Raw genomic sequence first — 14,501 nt, 5'->3', positions numbered from 1 at the left:
TGCCTTTTTGGTGTCATTATCTTCAAAGTTCAAACACACACAAACACAGACACACATGGAGAGAGGAGAAATTGTCTTTGCTCCACCACACTGCCACCGCTGCTCCTCCTCCTCACTGCAGAGTGCATGCAACCAGGGGTCATATTGGCTTCTTCTTTTTTTTCTTGATCATTTATTGTTGTTCTAATTTTTTTTTTGTTCTTGATCTGCTATTGTTGTTGTTTTGATTTTAGATTTGTTGTTTAAATTATATCAGTTTTATGAGAACAAGAATTTTTTTGCTTTTATTGTTGTGGTTTTATTAATTTTAAGATTATGTTTTTGAGTTTGTATTTTGATTATGCTTGAGATGGGAGGCGTGAGAGGAGCTTCATGCAAAGGGAGAGCAGAGAGATCAGATGAGGGGCGTGAGGCTTCAAGCGTGAGAGAAGAATTGTTATGGGTATTTTCGTAATTCATCATCAGCCCAACGGTAACAGTATGCGCGTTTGGATTTATGGACCTTAGGAGGTCCATAAATTTTGCGCGTTTTGGACATGATTTTTGCCTGAGCTTAAAATGCAACTTTTATCAAAAAGTTGCGTTTTGGGCTGAGCCAAACGCAATTTTTCTTCAACTTTTTATAATATGCGCGTTTTCAGCTCCTAAAAGTGCAAACAAACGCACACAATATCCATATTTATGTGTATTGACAACACATTTCTTGCCATTAAAACAAATTTTAACAGAGTGGGATTGAGGGTTTCAAAAGTATGGGATTTAAATCAACACAATTAAAAGTGTGTAATTTAGTTTGTAATAGGTATAAAACTATAGGTTGCATATAGATTTGAGAATTTGAAGTATAATTGTAGTATAAATTGTTTGATTATAAATATTATATCACATGGTGATGTGAACTTCATAGATTTTGTTAAAAGAAAAACACTTATAATTTTAGGGATTTGAAACAACAACTTACCCCTAGTCATTTAAAATCTGGATGTCATTTCAACCCATATACTAATATTGATTAAATACCTTCATAAATTTCATTATATATATATATATATATATATAATTTCATATTCAAAGCATGCATCTAACCTAAAAATTGAAATTGAAATACTTCCTTTTAAATTACATTTTTCCTATAAATATCCCATTTTATAACTTCTATTTTAACCTTAGGGGCAAATAGTCATTTATATCTTGCGGGCAAGATTCTAATTTTAACCTTTAGACCTTTGATTACTTTCATAAAATGAATCTTGAGGATTCAACTATTAAAACAACGTGTCATAGGCCTCGATCGGATCATAAGATATTGTAGAATCAAAATTCAACCGTTTGTATGCATCCATGTAATTAAGGCTGAATCATGTGGGATTAAGGATAATTAATTTTAAGTGGACTATTAGCCATTCATTTGAAAATAAGACAAAATTTAGCTATAAAATTGGTTGTAATTTAAAGTTATAAAATTGGTTGTAACTCAATATCGTTTTATTAGAGGTGAATTTTGACAAATCCACCATTAGATTACATTTTCTTCTTATATCTTTCATGTTTTCAAAATTTAAAAAAAAATTAAAGATAAATAGCTATGTTATTAATAAATTGTTTAAAAAATTCTAATTTTCTTTTCACTCAATGTTCTCTTCCTCTTGGTGTATCTCTCACAATTTTCTTTTGCTCTCTATATTTTTCTCTTCTCTTTTGCTTGCTCTCACTCAAGCAATTTTTCAAGATTGCACCTGTCCTCACACTCTGGGACTTCTCTTTGCTCTTCTCTTCCGCACCAAATGGCGAAATGGCCAACGACGTCATTTGTTTTTGTGTTGACAATTCACCTACTTTTATTATTATTAGGGAAATGCTAACGAATTCTCTTAGGGTAATAGTTAATGATTCATTTAAAGAAAGTTTTTATAGGAAAAGAGAAAAACAAAATTAATGTTTTGAATTTTTATTTTTATTTTTTTATTTCCTATAAAAGTGATGTCAAAACTTTCCTAAAATGAATTGTTAACTATTGTCCTAAGGGCACTCGTTAGCATAACCATTATTATTATTATTATTATTAAAAAAATTCAGGCGAGGGAGGTTACTCCATACCAGTGGATTGCTGGCGGTGGAACTCGAACCTAGACTTTTTGGATAAATCGTTCATACTTCAATCCTTACCAATTGGACTAACTCTCGTCGGCCGTGTCAACCTACTTTCATTAAACCTACAACTACTTTTCTTTTTCTTTTTCTTTTTCTTTTTTTAATTTAAACCCCACATTTTTTGTATTGTAACAATCAAAGCATGCTGTCTCGCTCAACTCCATTAAATTCTACTTTCATTTCCCATAAAAATGGCGTTAAAACTTTCCTAAAATGGATTGTTAATCATTGCCTTAAGAGCACTCGTTAGTATGACCCTTATTATTATTATTATTTAAAAAAAAAAAATCAGGCAAGGGAGGCTACTCCATACCGGTGGATTGTTGGCAATGGGACTCGAACCTAGACCTTTTGAGTAAAACGTTCAAACTTCGATCCTTACCAATTGAACTAATTCTAGTTGGCAGTGTTAACCTACTTTCATTAAACCTACAACTACCCTTTTAAAAAAAAAAAAAAAAAAAAATTAAACCTCACATTTTTTGTATTGTGACAATCAAAGCATGCTGTCTCCCTCGGCTCCTTTAAATTCTACCTCAACAAGAAATTTGGCACCAAGCTCCTATAGTTTTATTGGACAGTTATTAAACCTTATACTTTTAGTTCTATTAATTGGAACAATCATAATATCTTGTTTGACTCCATTAAATTCTGCCTCAACAATAAATTTGACACCAATACTCACGCAAGAGAAGGGAAAAATAAACTGTACTGACTCATTGTATTATTTTCTCATAGAGAAAGAGAGAAAAACATTACCAAAAGGACAATTTCATTAAGAAACTATCATTATTCTCTCTCTCTTTAAAAAGAGCATCACAATTGTCTTCAGAAAAAGACAATATCCATATTTATGTGTATTGACAACACATTTCTCACCATTAAAACAAATTTTAACAGAGTGGGATTGAGGGTTTCAAAAGTATGGGATTTAAATCAACACAATTAAAAGTGTGTAATTTAGTTTGTAATAGGTATAAAACTATAGGTTGCATATAGATTTGAGGATTTGAAGTATAATTGTAGTATAAATTGTTTGATTATAAATATTATATCACATGATGATGTGAACTTCATAGATTTTGCTAAAAGAAAAACACTTATGATGTTAGGGATTTGAAACAACAACTTACCGCTAGTTATTTAAAATCTGGATGTCATTTCAACCCATATACTAATATTAATTAAATACCTTCATAAATTTCATTATATATATATATATATATATATATTATTTCATATTCAAGGCATCTAACCTAAAAATTGAAATTGAAATACTTCCTTTTAAATTACATTTTTCCTATAAATATCCCATTTTATAACTTCTATTTTAACCTTAGGGGCAAATAGTCATTTATATCTTGCGGGCAAGATTCTAATTTTAACCTTTAGACCTTTGATTACTTTCATAAAATGAATCTTGAGGATTCAACTATTAAAACAACGTGTCATAGGCCTCGATCGGATCATAAGATATTGTAGAATCAAAATTCAACCGTTTGTATGCATCCATGTAATTAAGGCTGAATCATGTGGGATTAAGGATAATTAATTTTAAGTGGACTATCAGCCATTCATTTGAAAATAAGATAAACTTTAGTTATAAAATTAGTTGTAATTTAATATTGTTTTATTAGAGGTGAATTTTGACAAATTCACCATTAAATTATATTTTCTTCTTACATCTTTCGTGTTTGCAAAATTTTTAAAAAATTAAAAATCAATAACTATGTTATCAATAAATTGTTTAAAAAACTCTTTTTTCTTTTCACTCACAGCTTTCTTCCTCACGATGAAGTATCTCTCACAATTTTCTTTTTCTCTCTATATTTTTCTCTTTTCTTTTTACTTTCTCTCACTCACGCAGTTCTTCAAGAGTGCACCTGTCCTCACATTCTGGGACTTCTCTTCACTCTTCTCTTCCGCACCAAATGGCGGAATTGCCTCTCCTTTTATTTCTTCACCTTTTTCTTCTTTTCTTCCTTCAACGTGTCTCACAAGCTTAACATCGCAACTTCACTTATTAGGCTTGACTTTTGTACATCCCTTCATAAATGTTGCTCTGGACTTCCGTACATAATTATAGAGAAAAAACAGGATCACTTCAATTCTTCTTTCTGGAAAGCTTTCTCCAGCAAGCTCAATCAACTTTGCTGACTTCTTGGCAATTTTTCCAACAAGCTCATTTAATGAGCTAGGCTAAAGAGTGGGCTGGGCATGTGGGTGTCAGCACCCAACAGTATCGAGTGTCTTTATCACTGATTCCTGGAATGATTGATTGAGTTAGTTATTTTCAAAGGGTATAGGCTTCTGCTACAGACAGAGGCTCTTTAGCTGCTGAAGAGTTCTTGTGCAGTATAAGAACTCCTCTATTCTTATCCTGCACAAAATAGAAATTACAAGAACTCCTGCATACTTGGGAGACTATTTTTTTATAATAATAAAAATTACTTCACTTATATATATATATATTCTGACGTCAAAATCGAAATTAAAACGAATGCAACACGAAAATAAGCATAACATTTATCGTTAATCCAATTCTAAGTTTCTAACTGAGCGTCTTTCATTGAATTTCCAAGAGACTGAACACTATTTCATTCTAAGAATCATGGACACTCCAATTCTAAGATTTTGGGAGAATTGCATTCATGTCCAAGTCCGTGCTTAATTTGAAATTTTGGCCTTAAATTGGTTTTGGACTGATATGGAATACTAAATTATACTTTCTGAATATTTCACAAACTAAATTAAAAACATGCAGTTCCAGATTGTCAACAATGGATTGAATGGTTCAGCATTCGTCATTTCATATTTTCCCACACATTTTCTCAGAAGCCAAACGGAGACCATACCTTATTGAGTAGAAGATGAGGGAAGATGTGATTTTTTTTTTTTTTTTTTTTTTTTGAGAAGCAGGGAAGATGTGATTGGAGGTGAGGAAATGAGAGCAACAAGGACAATCGGACAATCAAAGCATGCTGTCTCGCTCCATTAAATTCTACTTTTTTTTAATAAGACCTAATACTTTATTGAACCTACTACTACAGTACTACTACCACTACTACTTTTTGTCTTTTACCCAGTTCAAACCCCACAGTTTTTGCATCACGACAATCAAAGCATGCTGTCTCGCTCTATTAAATTCTAGCTTAACGAAGTATGTATTATTCATAAGGTTTTATTTATTTATTTATTTTTCATTTAATTAAATAAGCAGCAACTTCTTTTTTGGTTTTTTTTAAAAAAAGAAGTTGCTGCTTATGTAATTAAAAAGCAGCATAATTATAAAATTCTTGATTTAGGGGGGGAATATATTTTCAAGTGGGCTTTTCATTTTGGGGACACTATCACGAACTCACCCATTCGCATGAGTTTAGCCCTATTGGAACCGGTTGGCGGGCCAAGGTCGTGGTCTTTCATAGTGGCGACTCCACTAGCTATATTGAGGTCTAGATTTTAAATTGAATATGATGGCCAATCATCATGTATTTGTGTGCTTATAGTTTTTTATTATTTTTTTACATAATGTCATATTTTGCATGACATGCATCATATTGTGTGCTCGGAGATTTATTTTATTTTTTGTGTTGCCCGAAAACCAAGGTAGTAGTAGCTGTGGATCGCAGTTTGCCTTAGATTCGTGTCTCTTGTGGCCAACCTATCACCCCATCGCCCTATGATCACTTGATCATTTCTCATGTCATGGTTTGTAAAGGACAAACCTTACCGTTCAGACCAACATGACATTCCTTATGTCACAAGTTGAGATGTATAACGTCCTAATCATGGGAACCTTAAAGCTACCTTTCACCCATATTGTAAAAGCCCATAGAATCTACCCCTCGGTTTGGTTAATATGTATATTATATTGCATGTTTTTGGTGATTGCATGTTACTTGTGACATGAATAAAGATTCTAAAATCAAACCGCACTTCATGCAGGAGGGGGCTTGGTCTCGAGGATGGTAAATGATCAGAAAAATTTTGAGTCCAAGATTAATGCAAGCTCAAGCCAAAAAGATTCAGCCAAGGATCATACCAAGGCTCAAATTTAATTATAGTACTACACCCCATCAACACATATATCAAACAATCATTACAATTTTTAACCCTGGCCTTATATTCAACTCTCCTCTATGCCTAACACAAAGTCTCTATCCTCAATGAGGGGCATTCTGTAACTAACAAACTATATGTTAATATTCATTTAGTAATATAAAAAAAAAAAAATGATAACAACATAAAATATACATATTAGAAAATAGAAGGCATTTGAACATGCACATAGATCTTTGTATCTTACTTTTATTTATATGCTTTTCATTTAGAGTTTTCAGATTAAAACATAATCGTCCATGAAGATAATTCATTTATGCAATTGAAACTCTTAAAGTTTTTTTGTCTTTCATACAAATAGTATGTAGTTCATTTATACATTAAAAGGCAATAAAAATTGAGTGTAAACAACCTAATGAATTCAAATTTTGGTGTATATCAATACAACTTATCTTTTTTTTTTTTACAAGATAGAATTCTATTCTAGCCTAATCTAAGTGTATATGTGTGTGAAGCTCTCTCTTAAAGACTTGAATCCCGTCCCTTGCCCCCCACACATACTTGTGGAGTGACCATTGCACCAATGGCATGTGGTGGTTACAACTTATCTTTATATTTGAAGAAAAGTATATATTTGTTATAGGTTCAAAAAATTATTAATGTTTATGTTTACGTTTATAATTATGAAATTTTTGTCTCATTATTGTATCCCAATCACATAGTTATTTATTTTCAACATATATATCCCTTTAAGATTTTTCAAATTGTATACTAAAAATAAACTATATACTAGGATAATTCAACTATCTTAACTTTCTTTTTAGGCCTTACATTTAGAGTTTTCAATTTAAAACAAATTCCTATAAAAAAAATTTAAAACAAATTCAATGAATGAAGATAATTCAACTTTATCTTGTTGTGTATATCCTCATAGGTATTTTTGTTAACATTGTATTAGAATTTTTCGTATCAATAATTTTTAAACTTTTTATTCTTAAGTTCCAAAATTTAATTTTTACTATAGATATTACGTGAAATTAAAAATCATTTAAATTTAATATTTATTTCCTAGTAGGTTATTTAATAATAAATGTTGTCAATTAGTAATTTATTTATTTTGAGTGTTCTTAAAACTGAATAAAAATGGTGTGGATTTTACACATAGAAGAGAAACTTGAGAAAGCTTTTCATGAACAGCTTCATTTACACATGTTATTCTATTAAATTCATAGTAAGTAGGAATACGAATATAAGACACAATGATTGTTATACCTTTAGATGTAATTTGGTATTTTTAGAATTCTAAAATATTGACGAATATGGTGAATTAAAAATTTTAGTATTTATTATTATAAATCATTTGTGTTAATAAGTTGGGTGAATTAAAAAAATTGTTTGGTTCTTGTGAATAAAAAAAAAAAAAATCAATTCTTAAAACTATTGGACCAAATTTTGTTTTGTTCTAATCCTTATTTGAACATTTGTTAATCACTTTAAAAAAAAAAAAAAATAAAAAAAATAAAGGATATAATTTTATGTGTAAATTACCTAAATATTTATGTAAAAATTTTAATATATTTTCATCTTTACATTTGAAGAAAAATAACATTTGTTTAGCATATATATATATATATATGTATGTATGTATATTTATATTTATGTTTATGTACGAGGATTTAATTAAAAAAATGTATTTAGAACACATGATTCTTTATTTTCTACATTTCTATTTTAAAATTTTGAAATTGTATACAAATAATAAACTATAACTTTGTAGACACCACATTTTGGGGTCGAACACTTAGTTAACAATAAAGTAATTTCAAGTCACTCAAGGATAAGAATATCATTTGGACCATTGAATGACCACAAATTCCATTTTAAGTAACATAGATTTCCATGATGCCATGATGGATGAATTAGATGATTTAGATTAGACATAAGTTTCTGTTTTAAATTCTTTTAATTGTTCAAAGGCAAAAGGTGGCTAGAGCTTATGATTAATGGATAAAACCAAAGTCTTTTGCTATAGGAGACTTGGTTTGAAAAGTCATTCTTCCCTTAGGAAATAAAGATTCTTATTTAGGAAGATAAAAGGGTCACCCTGGAGGACCGATGGACATAGGTGACATGGTCCTATTGTTAGAAAATTGCCTCAAATTCCAATTGTGACTTGAAAAGTTAATTAGGTTTTCTAATTGAAGAAGGAAAAATTAATTTAGGTTTCCTTTGTGTGGAAGGAAAGACTATTCTTTGGTGTGGAAGGAAAGTCTGTTCCTTGTTAAAAAAGTAATGTATTCTTAATTCAAGAGGAAATAGAAAAAAGAGTCTTATAAATAGACAAAGATACAAAGAATTTGATGGTTTTGGCCCAAGTATCCTCCCTATGGAGAGAGGGAAAATAGAGCGTGAAATCAAGAGAGAAAAAAAAAAAAAAAGGATTTTTGCTTGGGAGGAACGCAAGAAGGAGAAGAGAGCAGAGGGTTATTGCCTTCGAGAAGATAGATAAGGAGGAGAGAGCAAAGTGTTGCCACCTTCGAGGAGATAGGCAGGAAAGAGAGAGTAAAGAATTGCCACATTCGAGGAGATAGCCAAGGAGGAGAGAGCAAAGGAATATTGCCGCCTTCGACGAGATAGCCAAGGAGGAGAGAGTAAAGTGTTACCGCCTTCGAGACACAAAGAGAGTGCATGTGAGAGCAAAGAAAAATAAGAAGATTTTTCTTTAGTTGTAAAACACAAAGAGAGTGTATGTAAGAGAAAAGAAAAATAAGAGAGATTTTTCTTTAGCCGTGAGACATACACAAGAGATATTGTAATTGATTTGAGAATAATGAAATTGATTCGGAGTTTGTCCCATACTTTTTTCCTTCAAAGAAAAAGGAGTTTTCATGTAAATATTTGTGTTTTGCGTGTGATTGCTATTTGGGATTAGTAACATTGGTGATAATATTATTTAGAGCCCAACACCTCTAAGTGCATTGTATAATTTCTACCAAAGTGGGAAAGATCATTCTTCATTAGTGAGGTTTAAGACAGAATTAAATACAAACTAACGGATATTAACGGTAATGAACATGCTAGATCTATCGATGGAAAGTTCTTAAAATTATACATGTCAAAGTATGAATGAATTGGCTTACAAGCACACAAAATATTAAGACAGTCATCAACTGTAGAAACCAAATGGTGGTTATTCCGTTAACTAGACAATGAATAAAAAATAATCTTGAGTAAGCCTAAATAACGGCTCCAAGTAAAATAGAGTTTGATGGCTTTAAACATAGTTCAAGATTTTTTTTTTTTGGTTGTTGAGAATACTAATTATTTTAACACACGCAAATTGAAAGAGGAGAAGATTTTAAAGAAATTAACAGTGATGTATATACAATAAAGACGCTTCAAACATAGGCCTACTCAATATAAAAATATATACAATAATACCACTTTGTGTATTTAAGCTTGAAATTTTCAAAAGACTCTTTCAAGCACTCCCAATTAGCTTCAGCCATGTATTGTCTGTCATGGCAATGTGATTTCATCTTTAAAGCAATGCAATTTCTTCTTCCAATCTGGAAAGAGCTTCAAAAGTTTGAGGGGCCCTCTCTACCTGCAACATTAGGTTGCTTTCTGAAGCTGGGATCTATGATGAGAAGGTCGGCATTTTACAACTTCTGATAAAAAATAAGTTTGTCCACCTTTTTCTACATGCTTTCGGCTTTAATAAACTTGTGCGTCGCAGCACCAATAGTACTCAAGAATAAATTCAATAGACAATTTACTCATGTTTTGCTCTCGAATGTGGTGTAAAAGATGTTTGCAAAGCTCCACAAAGTGCGATCTTATGTTATCGAGAAGAGTGAAACTAATTGGAGCAGAAAAATACTTCTTGATTGCCGCAAGAGATGCATCCAGTTATTAAGAAGAACATGTTGAGGTAGCTCCAGTTGAAGTAGAGACCAGATTAAAATATGGTATAAATAATAGAGACCAAATAGCAAATACATGGTTTACCTTATAATTTTATATTAGTAATGCATTAAGTTATTTTCATATGTATTCTTTGACTTTTTGAATTTATTTTGTTAGCACAATAACACAACAACCAATTAATGTATTTTTAGCAAAGTTTTCATGATAATCGTTTAAAGGTGAATAGTTAGGAAATTTGATAAGATAAATTAAAATTAAATTGCAACAAATCACAATTTAAAGTTAGATGTCATATATATTCCCCTAAATACAAAATATTTATGACTGCTATTAATATATATATATATATAATTAGATTTAATTTTTGTGAAAAAATTATTAATGGACATTGAAAGCAATCAATAAGGTGATGTGTCCTTATTGTCTGCCTTGAGAAAGTAACATTTTTTTTTTTTTTTGGGAAGGAGAAAGTGACAAATGATAGAGACGTTTTTGTTTTTTCTTGTTTACTCCTAGGAGAGAAATATGTGTAGAAATTTCCTTTTGAAAAATTATTTAAAATATTATATAATATTGTATTAGTATTGCGTTAAGTTCTTTTCATGTGTATTTTTTGATGTTTCGAATCTAATAATAATAATAATAATAATAATAATAATAGTAGGTGAAACTGAGATAAACTCAAATTGAAATTTCAAATTATAGTTACAATTTTGTGTCATGTGTCTACATTTATGAGAAGAGCACCTCATAATTATCCTTCCAATTGTTCAATTAAAATATGAAATTGAAGTTCATTTTTGCTCAGCTAAATGTATGTGAGCCTATTCTCATTAAAACCACTTCAATATATCGAGTCAAGTGAGCTACTGTGCTAATTAAGTTTTTTCTTGATTTTGTTGTCAAACGTGGAAACCAAAGAAGCTATTCCTCTTCTTCTTTTTTCCCGATTGGCAAATAGGCTATTTTTATACCCGATGAAATCACTGATTTCACAAGAGACGGGAGGGAGAGAGACGTAAGGCACTATGAAGGAGAGATTGAGGACCACCACTATGTCAGACTATCTCCCACCTTCAACCTAGTCTCTTGCCACCAATATATATTGCCTGAACCACTACTAATAGAGGTATCTTTAAACAATAAAAATTGGTATTAAATATGATTTAGGTTTTGTTATTTTGGATTGATTTTTATTAATTTAGGTATTTGTGTTATTGGTTTTGATTAAGGTTGAATGACAAAGAAAGAAAGGGCATGATCAAAGACGTTTGAAACCCATTTAGCTTAGAATTGACAGCCATTGAAGGTATTGCCAAGAAACAAGGAATTTTCTTTGCTTAAACATGGTTTGGTTGTCATCCTATGTAATGTTCTTTTCTTCTTCTTCTTCTTATTTGAATGGATTTCATTCTCTGAATTGTATTTAGTTTTTTTTTTAATTTTTATTTTATCATTTGTTTTTAATTCCTTTTGATTTTGGTGTCATTTTTTTTTCTTCAAATTTTCATATCTATTGGTTTGGGTGTCAATGTTAACTTTCTAATTTAATGAATACTCCAAACTGGGTTGAGTATTGCACGCCAACTATTTGATTTGTATTGTCATTTTCTTATTATAATTATGATTGTTTTTTGGAATGTAAAATTGCATTCTTTTATTTTTCTATTTGTCTCCAGGGGACAAGAATGAGGCATTCCATGCATATAGCAGAACTCTTGCAAAGGTCTATTTCTACTCTCTTTTGTACATGCAGATTTTGTGTTTGGCAGCCAATTGCCAACTTAAAGCATACATATTATTAAAATATAAAGAGTAGCAACACTGATGTGAAACAACGAAACAAGTTGGTTGCTTTGGATTTTGTTCATTGTTTTCTTAAAAAATTATGAATAGAATTCTATATGAAGTGTTATTATATACGGTTATTTAACTATTTAGCTTAGTTTTTGTATTTTACTTTATGCATTTAATTCCTAAACCACATTCCTCTCCAAAAAAAAAAAAAAAAAAAAAAAAAAAAATCTAAACCACATATTGTTAATTCAATTTTATTAGTTGGATACATCTCATGGAATATTGGATCATGCTCACTTATTTATTTGGGTGAATTAAAGTGTCCTCTACATGTTTGAGTAAATGCTTGGTCATTAGGTCTTGCTAAAGATGTATTGATTTCATAGTGGTTATAGCCTCCTGTCCCACAATTGTTTTTCCAAATTAACTTTCTTACTTGGTCATGTTATGGGCATAGTTCAATTAAGTCATATCATATGAAATATGAGGCTTTAGTCTCAATTATTTATCAAGTTCTCTAATGTTATATATGCTGATAGTTGTTTCCCTTATGTTAACGTTTTTGTGATAATAGTGACTGAAAGGACCCAGCATGGACATTCTAGAAAAACATTTCCGACCTTGCTGTCATAAAGATAGACTCGTTTTATTTGTTGTGTTTTGGATTAGAGGGCTTTCTTCTGATACTGATGAAGTTATTCTAAAGGATGCTTTTGGACGATGTGGTGAGCGAATTGAAGGTAATGTAGTAGATTATTTAGGTTTTGTAACTTATAATTTTAGGAAAAAAAATTATATGTGACCACATTAGTGGGAGATCAAAGCTCCCTTCCTGAGAAGGGAGGTTTCTCAAAAAAAAAAAAAAAAAAAAAAAAAAAAAAAAAAAAAAGGTTGGAGATCAAAAGGGTATGGGTTTGTGCAGTTCACTTCTAAAACTATGTGACCACAACTCTAAAAGAAATGGATGATCAGTTAAATTTACTTTGGCATGATATTATATATATATATATATATATATGTAAATGAGATGGGTTCAAGTAACACCCGGTGTAACTCTTCTAGAATTACACTTTTTCCTCGTTTCTCAAAAAAAAAAAAAAAAAAAGAATTACACCTTTTCCTAACCATTGATTTCAATTAGATCTAGAATTACACCTTTTCCTCGTTTCTCAAAAAAAAAAAAAAAAAGAATTACACCTTTTCCTAACCATTGATTTCAATTAGATCTAATGGCTAAAAAAACTCTATTGTTCACGTCAGATTGTCTAATTAAGAATATATTTTCTCTCTCTTTCGTCATTAAATTCCAAACCATTTTTAGCGCAATGAGAGAAAATTAATTTTCTTGGTTTTTTACTTTTTCAGTTTTTCTCTCTCACTCTCTCTCTCTCTCTTCACATTCTTCTCCAACTTACGGCTTCTCTCTTCCCTAATCTCCACAGCCAGCATATATCCTCTTTTTTTTGTTTGTTTGTTTGTTCTTTTGCGTAGTTTCCAATATTGGTTTTTAACATAAGAACTATTTCTAATGGTTTTCATTGTTATTTAATAGTGAGCTTTGATCCTTGTGATTACATGAGATTTTATTAGTTTTAGTCCTTTTCTATTAATGCTCTGAGGGAGAGTTTTTTTTTTTTTGGCAGCAATTATAAGATCTACAAATAATTGATACAAAGGCAAAGTTAATTTGCTTCCCTTTAATTTCTTTTGGGATGTATTTTATATATGTACAGATTTACATGAGATCCAAATATGTAGATTACAGTTGTTTTGAAAGTTTAGATTACACAAGTGTATCAATTCCATGAGATAATATTTGGCTTGGCTGTTATTATATGAAGTTTGAACTGATTTGTAGTATTCTTCAATTTTAGACATATTCTTACTTAAGAGAAACCAAATAAAAGGACTCTTTAGTGATAAGATTCAAGAAATATAGATAATTTTTTTTTTTTTTTGGATTACTAAATTGACATTTAGATCAAAACTATCTCACTTTATTGCCAAGGGATAGGACTCTAACGAGTCTGACCAATAAAATATTTAAATTTTTGGCCTCAATTGGTTTTACGTTGATATCTAAAACTAAATTATACTTGTAGATTTAACAAACTAAATTCTACATACAACTCCAATGAGTTGTGTGGGTCAGTGGAGGAGAAGGACGTGAGTGGTCTAGAGAGAAGAAGAAGAAGAAGAAGATGGGAAAGGTGGAAGGAGTTAATGATTTTTTTAAAAGAGAATTAATGACTTTTAATGCATTAGATTATTTATTTTTAGAAGTTGATGACATGGCTGCTTGTGTGTTATTAACCATTAGATCTAATTGAAATCAATGGTTAAAAAAAGGTGCAATTCTGGAAGAGTTATACCAGGTGTAACTTGAACTCATCTCTCTCTCTCTCTCTCTCTCTCTCTCTCTATATATATATATATATATACACACACACACACACACACATATATTTATATATATAATGTACTTTTTTTTCCTTACAAGTAGCTCTGTTAAGCGCCTAATTTTAAATAAAAATAATTTGAATAACTAAACTTATGTTCAACCA

Source organism: Quercus robur, chromosome 5, assembly GCF_932294415.1.
Source record: "Quercus robur chromosome 5, dhQueRobu3.1, whole genome shotgun sequence".
Lineage (NCBI taxonomy): Eukaryota > Viridiplantae > Streptophyta > Magnoliopsida > Fagales > Fagaceae > Quercus > Quercus robur.
This window is presented reverse-complemented; position numbering follows the sequence as displayed.